The sequence below is a fragment of the Elaeis guineensis genome, chromosome 11, assembly GCF_000442705.2.
Source record: "Elaeis guineensis isolate ETL-2024a chromosome 11, EG11, whole genome shotgun sequence".
NCBI lineage: Eukaryota > Viridiplantae > Streptophyta > Magnoliopsida > Arecales > Arecaceae > Elaeis > Elaeis guineensis.
In genome coordinates, this window is record NC_026003.2 from 64962572 (window position 1) to 64974961 (window position 12390).

Here is a 12390-nt window from a genome sequence, read left to right on the forward strand (position 1 = left end):
TCGAGCTAGTCATCGATGAGAAGGTAGACTTCCTTATGACTGTTCGAGGTGGTCACGCTCAGTACTCTCATTCTAAATGAATATCTGTACTCTCGCTTTGGTGTCTCCACACCGTAGACTCAAGACTCATCTATCCTAAGAAAGCGATCGTACACCAACCTTCCAGATCGATCACCATCCTCGTGATGATCCTATGGTCAGGAGCAGTTTATGAGTTTGTTATGTAAATTCATGCCTTAAATTTTTAACTCTTGAAAATATGAATTTACATTCCCACTAACTCAAAGGATGTATCACAGACATAATATACACAATGTGATAGAAGAAAAATATTTTTATTCATTTATGGTCAAAATTATAATTTGCCCTTAGTTCTGTACAGGAATGTGTCAGCCGATCTGGCATCTAGGGCACACATCTAACAAACTCCCACTTGACCTAATGCCAATTGGCTACATATCGAAGTCCCATCTTCTCAAGGTGAGCTTCGATCTTCTGTTGGCCCAATGGCTTAGTCAGCGGGTCTGCCACATTGTCTGTGGAGTCGACTCTCTTGACCTCAACATTACTTTTTTCGAGGTAATCACGGATCAGATGAAATCGCCGCTCGATGTGCTTAGACTTTTAGTGAGACCTTAGCTCTTTAGCTAGAGCTATGGCGCCATTATTGTTGCAGTAAAGAGGGATGGCATCCGATGACATTACTCCAAGCTCTGCAGCAAACTTCTTGTACCAGAATGCCTCCTTTGCAACTTCCGATGCAGCAATATACTCTGCCTCTATGGTGAATCTGTAATTACCGTTTGCTTGGAACTCTTTCAGCTAACTGCACCACCATTGCAAATGAACAGACTCCCAGATGTCGACTTTCGATCATCTATATCAGACATAAAGTCTGAGTCAGTAAATCTCTAAATCTGGAGTTCTCCATTCTCAAAGACTAGAAACATATCCTTAGTCCTTCTCAAGTACTTTAGGATACATTTTACAGAAGTCCAGTGCTCTTCACCTGGATTCGATTGATATCTGCTTGTGACACTCACAGCATGGGCTATATCAGGTTGTGTACATAGCATGGCATACATGAGGCTCCCTATTGCCGAAGCATAAGGGATCTTGCTCATGCGTTCAATCTTCTCAGGTGTGCTAGGGCACATCTTCTTGGAGAGATGAATGCCATATCTAAAAGACAATAAACCTCTTTTGAGTTATCCATGCTAAACCTTTTTAGCACCTCCTCTATGTACATCTTCTGTGAAAGTCCCAGCATCCTATTTGGTCTATCTCTATAGACCTTAATACCCAATATAAAGGATGCCTCTCCTAGATCTTTCATAGAGAACTCCTTAGACAACCATACTTTGATTGAGGTCAACATGGGAATGTCATTCCCAATTAGGAGGATGTCATCCACGTACAATACGAGGAAGACAACTGCACTCCCACTGACCTTTTTGAATACACATGGTTCCTCCTCATTCTTGATGAAACCAAACATTTTGATCACATCATTGAAACGAATATTCCAACTTCGAGATGCTTGCTTAAGTCCATAAATGGATCTTTGCAGTTTGCAGACCTTGTGATCATCATCACTGGATGTGAAACCAAGCATTGTTCCATATAGATATCTTCCTCAAGATATCAATTTAAGAACGCCATTTTCACGTTCATCTGCCATATTTCATAATCGAAATAGGCTACAACAGCAAGCAATATGCGGATAGATTTTAGCATGGCTACGGGCGAGAAGGTATCCTGATAGTCAATGCCTTCGCGCTGATATAACCTTTCGCTACGAGCCTAGCCTTGAATGTCTCCATATTCCCATCTGCACCTATCTTTCTCTTGAAGATCCATTTACACCCAATAGGTATAATACCTTTAGGTGGATCTACCAAGGTCCAGACTTGGTTTGAGTGCATTGAGTCAATTTCTGATCTCATTGCCTCTAACCATTTTTTGGAGTCGATATTTGATATTGCCTCGTCATAGGTCTTGAGATCATCACCATGAACCCCATTTCTGTGAGGAACATTTCCTTTACATTCTCATGTATGGTACCTAAGTACCTTTTAGGAAGACAGAAAACCCTAGTCGATCTACGAGGTAGAAGAGGTTGTGTTAGGACTGATTCTGATTGATTAGGTTCCTCAGGTTCTTTAGCTCGTTGCTCTTGGAAGACATTCTCCTTGAGCTTAAATATTCTTCCGATGCCACCATCTTGAATAAACTATTTTTCAAAAAAAATAGTATTTCGACTCACAATCACATTGTGATCTTTCGAAATATAAAAATAATATCCTAATGACTCTTTAGGATATCCTATGAACCGAGCTCTAAAAGACCTGAACTCTAACTTGTCCGTCTACTGTCTTTTGACATGAGCCGGACAACCCCAAATTCTGAGATGATTTAGACTTGGCTTCTTACCATGCCATATCTCATATGGTGTGATAGAAACGATTTTAGAGGGAACCCTATTCAATACATAAATTGCTGTCATGAGACAATATCTCCAAAAAAATTTGGGAGGTCTGTGAATCTCATCATGAAACAGACCATATCTAATAGGGTCCGATTTCTCCATTCTGAAATCTTGTTGAGTTGAGACGTTCCAGGTGGAGTCCATTAAGAGACTATACCATTATCCTTAAGATAGTCTAGAATTTCTTACTAAGGTATTCACCTCCTCGATCTGATCGAAGAACCTTAATGGGCTTTCTTGTTTGTTTTTCTACCTCATGTCTGAATTCTTTGAACCTTTCAAAGGCTTCAGACTTGTGTTTCATTAGAAACACATACCCGTATCTAGATATATCATCGGTAAAGGTAATGAAGTAGACAAAGTTGCCTCTAGCCGGTACATCAAATGGGCTGCACACATCCGTATGTACTAGGGCAAGTAGGTCTATGGCCCTTTCTCCATGTCCCACAAAAGGGAGCTTGGTCATTTTGCCTTGAAAGCATGATTCACAAACTAGATATGACTCAAAAGTCAACGGACTCAGTAGCCCAAATTTCTTTAATTTGTTAACCCTGTCTTCCGCTATATGACCTAGCCTTAGGTGCCACAGATACTTATCATTTAGACTATCTTTAGGCCTTTTAATTCCTATGGCATTCACATTTTGCTCAATATTAAAAATAGATACATCAACATGTAACTGATAAAGACCATTAATAACAAAATCATTTACAACTTTATTATTTTCATAAAATATGTTACAATGATTTTTATGAAAGCTAATCACATAGCCTCCTTATGCTAAACATGAAACAGAAATCAAATTCTTGCTTGCTACAGGCACATAATAATAGTCTCTTAAAACTAAATCTAATCCTAATGATAATCGCAGAGGATAGGTTCCTACGGCACAGTAGCAACTCTTGCTCTATTTCTGAAATATAGGATCATCTCCCCATCCCTTAGCCTCCTGCTCTCCTCAAGACCCTGCATAGAAGTACACAAATGAGCACTAGAACTAGAGTCAAGCACCCAACTGGATGCAGAAGAAACCGTAAGATTAGATTCGATAATGAGCATACCTCTAGAAGAACCATCCTTCTTGTTCTTCAGGGTGGCCAGGTACTGAGGACAGTTCCACTTCCAATGGCCTTCTGACTGATAGTGGAAACACTTTTCCTTTTCAGAAGCCTTCTTCTTCGGTCCTGTCTTCTTGTTCTTGCCATCCACCTTCTGCTTCTTCAAGGACTTCTTTTTCTTTCCAAAAGACTTTCTCTTGGAAGAAGTTCGCTCCACAGTAAGAACTGAGCCTTTTGAACCTTTCATTGAAAGCTCAGTCGTAACTAGCATATTCATTAACTCGACCAAGGTACATTGCATCTTATGCATATGGAAGTTCATGATGAACTGACCATATGCATCGAACAAGGACTGAAAGATCACATCAATCTGAAAATCTTTATCTAAGATGATATCGAGTTTCTCAAGCTCCTCAAGATCCTTGATCATTGTCAAACAATGATCTTGGACTGACTGCCTATCACGCATCTTGGCCTTAAAAAGTCTTTGACAGACTTGATACTTGGCCGCGCGACTTTGTTCACCAAACAACTCTTGTAGGTGAGCCAACATTTGGCGGGTAGTCAAAATATTTTCATGTTGGTGCTACAAATCATGACATTGTACCCAACATGTAGTACCTGGCTTTGTTATGATCATCCGTCCACTTTTCCAAAGACGCTCTCTGTTCAGCAGTCGGACGTGCTGTCATGGCAGGTGGGTCCTGATCCAAGACATGAGTCAATTTTTTGAAATCTAGAACAATTCTGTAGTTCCTCAACCAGTCCTTAAAATTTGGTCCAGTCAGTCTATGAGTGTCTAAAATTTTGGTCAGGGGGTTTGAGGCAGACATGTTTCTTGTAGAGAGTTAAAAGTTTCTAGTTAGATTTTGTAATCAGACTCAACCAATTTGTTTAGGATTTTTATTTTTAAACAAATTAGGCTCCTACTATTTTCTCAGATCCCTACACTCCCTTGGTAGAGATGTGAAAATCTTCATGATTAGTGATTTCTAGTAGGTGGTGCAGTCTCACCGACTGGCTCATCACCTCACCTAACAGTTATTGGTGATGGGTCAACCGATGAGTGGACAACTCTTGTCCAATGATTCTCTAATCATGGTGCACCCAACACTTGGTCTCTAATTCATGAAGCTCACCGTATTCGGGATATTGCTCCAATCCTTAGCTAAGCTAAACCCACCATTTGCACGAACTAGATTCCTGATTGGATCCCTCACCGTATCTGAAATATTGAGCCCAACCCATCCTCTAATCCGTGGCATCCAATGCCTAATGGACATGGTTGCATCTTCCCGGTGCAACTGAGCCACTGTAACCAGCCGAGAACAATCAACCCCGGAAGGGCCCGCACATCCACAATGGTGGAAGACCTAGACTTAATATTTTCTTAGGGAGATTTGATTTAGGTCTCTTTAAACTTGACTTGACATAGTCATAACAATTATGACTAACCTAGTGGCATGGGTCAGCTCGAATTGTTAGCCACCTCAAATCAGAACTGGGTCGACACATATGGCTAGGTAAGTGAGACCGGTGGGAGGGATATGCCATTAACTCGACAAGAATGCATTGGAGTCGAGTAGCTCCAATTAAAAACCAGTCGGTCGCATCTGCCCAACCTATCTTAGACACTAAATTATCGAACCAGAACTAATTGAGTTAGTCTACAGTCCAGGCTCAAACCACTGAGCCAAATTAGGTCTTAACTTGATTGAGTCACATCTAAATGTGATTCGACCTTGACCCAGACTTAATCCTATTAGACTGGTCAATTATTAGCTTTCATGATCACACCTAACCAACTCTTGATTCGGTTTGATCAACCGCTAGACCTAATTGAGCTACCCAAGCCCGAACCCAATCTTATGAAAATATCTTAGATCTGAAATTCTCAATTTTAGACCTAACTTAATTTCATAAGCTTAATATATTAATTAAGTTTGGGTTCATAAACAAAGCATGTAAAATAAATCCTAGGGTTTTAGGATCTAGGGTTTTGCAGAAAAGTAAGTTTTGATTTCTGACTAAGGATGAACGCGCGGCACCCCTACATGTCATATGAACACCCATTGAATGAAAAGAGAGGGTCTTAAAACTTACTTTATTTTTATGACCGGACGGCCATGAGGAACACCTTAATCAGAAATATAAATTTAACTACAAAATTAGTTAGATCTAAATTAACATATCACATACACAATTTAAGATCTAACTAATACATGCTTTGCATACATCTCATGTATCAAAAATTAATCTAATTAATATACTTTCAGATCTGGTACATCACATGTAATATCTAAAAAATAAAATTTAAATTGATCTATTCAAAATAAAAACTATTCTAGATAAGTTACTAGAACAATTCTACAACTAGTCTAGGCATGCAACAGATCAATTTTTAAAAATAATTAAAATTTTATTTTTTTATTTTTTGATCTAATTATAATATTTATAACATAAAAAAATAGAGAATAAATTATATTTAATTTATATTTTAATCTCATTAAAATATAAAACTTAAGACTATTCATGGATTCAATTAATCCTAATCTTGTTATGCATCTCATGCATGTTAGATCTTCTTAGATTTAATTTTAAATATTTTAATTTTAGATTCTATCACATCTGATATGATATCTAAAATTATTTAATATCAAATAAATTAAAATTAAAATCAGATCTAAAATAGATCTGAAATAGAGCCAACAACCTGGCTCTGATACCACTTGAAGGAAAAACCGCCTTTTTCCTGTGTAGGATCTTCCAGATTTCATCGAATCTGGGATAGAATAAATTAAAAATTTTTATCCTACACTATTTTAGATCTAATATCTATTAGATCTAATTTTATTATCTGATATTTAAAATCTAAAATTAAATCTAAAAGTATGAGAAATATAGACATACCTTAAGGGTAATCTAATTACCCTATAGATGATCGCAGCACTGCCTAAGGTTTTGATGTAGCCACGCAAGTGCCTGACCTCTACTAGTATCCACTTAGGTAGGATCTGAAACATATTCATCTCACAATTCTACACTCTAAAAATCAGATCAATATCTGATTTGGAAGTACTTCAGAACTCCTTCTAAAGTTGGAGCAGCAGCCTATCGAAGATGTCCTGCAGCCTTCTATTTCAGACGTCACCACACCTTGTACCTTTGCCAGATGAATGTCCAACTTCTTGGATGTAAAGAGGGGAGAAAGGAGAGTAGGGAAGACATAGAGAAGAGGGGAGGGGGCAGCAGCTAATAGGATTTTGCATAAAAACAAGTTCTATCTTGAAAACCTAGGTGCAGCAGGGTTTATATATAGATCCTGTATGCTGCGCAGTGCCACATCATTCGACCAATTAGAAAATTCTAATAAATTTTGAAAAAATTTTGATTGGTGGAGTGATGTCATCTGATCACATCAGATAAGAATCCCTATGCTCTCTTTTATGTTGGCACCAACATTGGATAAGAACAAATAAGGTGGCGCCAAAGAGTCCAAGTTTATCAGGACTCTTTGGTTCTTATCCATTTGGGGCACCCACTTAAATCCAATTGAGCTCATGCCATAATCTGATTATGGCATCTAATTTGAAGTGGTTTGGATATGTGGACACTTCATAAAAATCCTCCAATGAATCCTCTTCAGTTTAAGACCCATATGTCAACTTTTGACAGATGTCCTAAAATGAAATTGGCAGGTGCTAGAAATTAGCAAGTGTTGTCTTAAATTCATCTCATGAATTAAGACAAACTTTTTTTGAGTTGGACAAGCTTCAATTAGACTAAGAGAAACCTTTCTAAGGTTCTCTGGATGAGCCAGATCACATTTGGCTTAGTAGAGATAGAAAAGATTACACGAGGAGAAAGTTAGGCTCAATCGATGCTAGCACGATTTCTTTGAACCTAATTAGATCTTATCCAAATCAATTGGCGTAGCCCAATTGATGACATCCAGACTCTAACCCTTATTTGTATGATCCAGTTAGGTTTAATTTTGTATGATATTGAGACATGTCATAATCTCATCATCGACATCATCAAAACTCCTTTCGATGGACCAGAACTCTTTTGATTCAGACAATTAGAATGATCGATTATCAAAATCATTCTAATTGCTTCCAAAATTCATCAATGACACCTAGCAGTATATGGTGACAACCCTTCAGAACTGAAGATGAACCTCTTGGTGCAGCTACCTGTGTGTTTGAGTTTCTCTATCATGAGTCCCGATTGAATTAGGGTTAAGGTGAACTCGTCAAACCCAACATCAGTCATATGAATCAATTGATCGATCCAAGTCCGATGTGAAATTCAATAGAAAACTCTTTTCCATTATTTTACTCTGCCATGGCCATGGGCTTAAGGACTCGATCTTTCAATCATCATAGGACTACTCCTCTCATCTACCGAGGTTGATAGATCCCATCTTGGTGCAATTTGGTTCCTACAATGGATATGCTACAGCCAACATACACCTCAGGGTTTTGAATAGCTAGGAGATCGAGTTATGGTGTAGTCAAACTATAACACACTCAAGGTAAACCGTCGATGCACCTCAGGTCAAAGAACTAGACACACAACTGCAGCATCGAGCTAGTCATCGAGGAGAAGGTAGACTTCCTTATGACTGCTCGAGGTGGTCATGCTCAGTACTCTCATTATAAATGAATATCTGTACTCTCACTCTAGTGTCTCCATACCGTAGACTCAAGACTCATCTATCCTAAGGAAGCGATCGTACACCAACCTTCCGGATCGATCACCATCCTCGTGATGATCCTATGGTCAGGAGCAGTTTATGAGTTAGTTATGTAAATTCATGCCTTAAATTTTTAACTCTTGAAAATATGAATTTACATTCCCACTAACTCAAAGAATGTATCACAGACATAATGTACACAATGTGATAGAAGAAAAACCCTTTTATTCATTTATGATCAAAATTATAAATTTGCCCTTAGTTCTGTACAGGAATGTGTCAGTCGATCTGGCATCTAGGGCACACAACTAATAGATCGCTATGTTGTTGCCTAATTATATGGCTCCTCTATTTAGGGATAGGTATTGACAAGTGGCAAGGCTATGCACCAAAATTTCTTTCAATCGACAATCTTCTCGGATATACTGTCCTGTTATTGTATCACTTGTGTTTTGGAAATATGTTTCCGATTGTTTGAGTTTTATTGGGTAGGTTCTGATGCATATTGTATATCTGAACTTCATGTTGTGCTCTGAAGTTTCAATGAGTAGGTTTTATCTTACAATGTACTTCAATATCTTCTACGTGTACAAAAATATTTGACTTGTACCAAACTATCTTCGTTTTATGTAATCCATCTTCATTGAATAATTTTTATACCTATGAGCTATTATTTTCTTGTTTTATTTCTTTGCAATATTCTGATCCTATTAGAAAGCTTATAACTTTCTACTAAAGCAAGGCCAAACCTAACTAGTCTTGCAACCTATCTATATTTTTATTGTTCGACCTAGTTTTATTGGTCGATGTGATCGATCTACATAACATGTTGGTGATCCAATTGAGCACTGTTAGATGTGTGCCCTAGATGCCATATCGACTGACATATTCCTGTACAGATCTAAGGGCAAATTTATAATTTTGACTATAAATGAATAAAAGGATTATTCTTCTATTACATTGTATACATTGTGTTTGTGATACATCCTTTGAGTTAGTAGGAATGTAAATTCATATTTTCAAGAGTTAAAAATTTAAGACATGAATTTATATAACTAATTCATAAACAGCTCCTGACCATAGGATCATCACGAGGATGGTGATCGATCTGGAAGGTTGGTGTACGATCGCTTTCTTAGGGTAGATGTTTCTTGAGTCTACGGTGTGGAGACATCGGAGCAGAGTATAAGTATTCATTGAGAATTAGAGTACTGAGTGTGACCACTTCGAGCAGTCATAAGGAAGTCTATCTTCTCGTCAATGACTAGTTCGATGCTGCAGTTGTGTGTCTAGTTCTTTGATCTGAGGTGCATCGATAGTTCACCTTGAGTGTGTTATAGTTTGACTATACCATAACTCGATCTCCTAGCCATTCAAAACCCTGAGGTGTATGTTGGCTGTAGCATATTCATGGTAGGAACTAGGTCGCACCAAGATGGGATCTATCAATCTCGGTGGATGAGAAGAGTAGTCCTATGATGATCGAAAGATCGAGTCCTTAAGCCCATGGCCATGGCAGAGTGAAATAATGAAAAAGTGATTTCCTTTAAGATTTCAGATCGGACTCAGATCGATTGATTGATTCATATGACTGATGTTGGGTTTGACGAGTTCACCTTAACCCCAATTCAGTCGAGACTCATGATGGAGAAACTCAATCACACAGGTAGCTACACTGAGAGATTCATCTTCAGTTCTGATGGGTTCCCACCACATACTGCTAGGTATCACTGATGGATTTTGGGAGCAATTAGAATGATATTGATGATCGATCATTCTAATTGTCTGAATCAGAAGAGTTCTGATCCATCGAAAGGAGTTTCGATGAAGTTGATGATGAGATCATGACATGTCTCATTACCATACAGAATTGAACCTAACTGGGTCACACAAACAAGGGTTAGCATCTGGATGTCATCAATTGGGCTAAACCAATTGATTTGGATAAGATCCAATTAGGTTCAAGGAAATCGTGCTAGCACACGATTGAGCCTAACTTTATCCTCGTGTAATCTTTTCTGTCTCTACTGAGCCAAATATGATTTGACTCATCCAGAGAACCTTGAAAAGGTTTCTCTCAGTCTAAATAAAGCTTGTCCAGCTCAGAAAAGGCTTGTCTTAATTCATGAGATAAATTTAAGACAACACCTGCTAATTTCTAGCACCTGCTAATTTTATTTTAGGACATCTGTCAAAAGTTGACATATGGGTCTTAAACTGAAGAGGGCTCATTGGAGAATTTTTGTGGAGTGTCCACATACCAAAATCTAATTGAATTGAGTGCCATAATCAGATTATGGCATCAGCCCAATTGGATTAAAATGGGCACCCCAAATGGATAAGAACCAAAGAGTCCTGATAAACATGGACTCTTTGGCGCCACCTTGTTTGAGCTTATCCAATGTTGGCGCCAACTTAGGAGAGAGGATGGAGTTCTTATCTGATGTGATCAGATGATATCACTCCATCAATCAAAATTTTTTCAAAATTTATTAGAATTTTTTGATTGATTGAATGATGTGGCACTGCGCAGCATACAGGGTCTATATAAACCCTGCTGCACCTAGGGTTTCGGGAAGAAATTATTTTATACAAAAAACCCAATAGCTGCCAACCCCTACCCTCTTTTCCATATTTTCCCTACTCTTTTTCCTCCATCTTCACATCCAAAGAGTTGGACGTCCATCTGGCAAAGATCCAAGGCGTGGTGATGCCTGAAACAGAAGGCTGCGGGATTTCTTTGACAGGCTGCTGCTCCAACTTCAGGAAGATTTTTGAAGATCTTCCTAATCAGATTTAGATCTGATTTTTAGAATATAGATTTATGAGGAGAAGATATTCTATATCCTACTTGAGTGGATATTGGTAGAGGTCAGGTGCTTGCGTGGCTACATCAGAACCTCGGGCTGTGCAGAGATGATCTACAGGGTAATAAATTACCCTTGAGGTATTTCTTCTTTCATCATAGTTTTAGATTTAATTTTAGATTTAAAATATCAGATAATAAGATTAGATCTAAAGATTTAGATCTAAAATACATGTAGAATAAAAATTTTTTAAATTTATTCCGCCCCAGATTTGGTGAAATCTGGAAGATCCTACGAGGAAAAGCGGTTTTCCTCCTTCAACTGGTATCAGAGCCAGGATGATGGCTCTATTTTAGATCTATTTAGATCTAATTTTAATTTTTATTTATTTAATATTAAAGATTTTAGATGTCACATCAGATATGATAGAATCTAAAATCAAAATATTTAAAATTAAATCAAAGAAGATTTAACATGCATAAGATGCATGACTAGACTAGGATTAGTTGAATCCATGAATGGTCTTAAATTTTATATTTTAATGAGATTAAAATATAAATTAAATCTAATTAATTTTTATTTTTTTGATGTTATAAGTATTATAATATATCAGAAAATAAAAAATAAAATTTTAATTATTTCATAAAATTGATCTGTTGCATGCCTAGACTAGTTATAGAATTGTTCTAGTAACTTGTCTAGAATAGTTTTTATTTTGAATAATTTAATTTAAATTCTATTTTTTAGATATTACATATGATGTATCAGATCTGAAAGCATATTAATTAGATTAATTTTTGATACATGAGATGTATGCAAAGCATGTATTAGTTAGATCTTAAATTATGTATGAGATATGTAAATTTAGATCTAACTAGTTTTGTAGTTAAATTTATATTTCTGATTAAGGTATTCCTCATGACTGTCCGGTCATAAGAATAAAGTAAGATTTTAAGACCCTCTCTTCCCATTCAATGGGATGTTCATATGACGTGTAGGGATGCCGCGCGTTCATCCTTAATCAGAAATCAAAATTTACTTTTCTGCAAAATCCTAGATCCTGAAACCCTAGGATTTATTTTACATGCTTTGTTTATGAACCCAAACTTAATTAATGAATTAAGCTAATGAAATTAAGTTAGATCTAAAATTGAGAATTTCAGATCTAAGATATTTTCATAAAATTGGGTTCAGGCTTGGGTAGCTCAATTAGGTCTAGCGGTTGATCAAATCGAATCAAGAGTTGGTTAGGTGGGATCATAAAAGCTAATAATTGACCAGCCTAATAGGATCAAGTCTGGGTCAAGGTCGAATCACATTTAGATGTGACTCGATCAA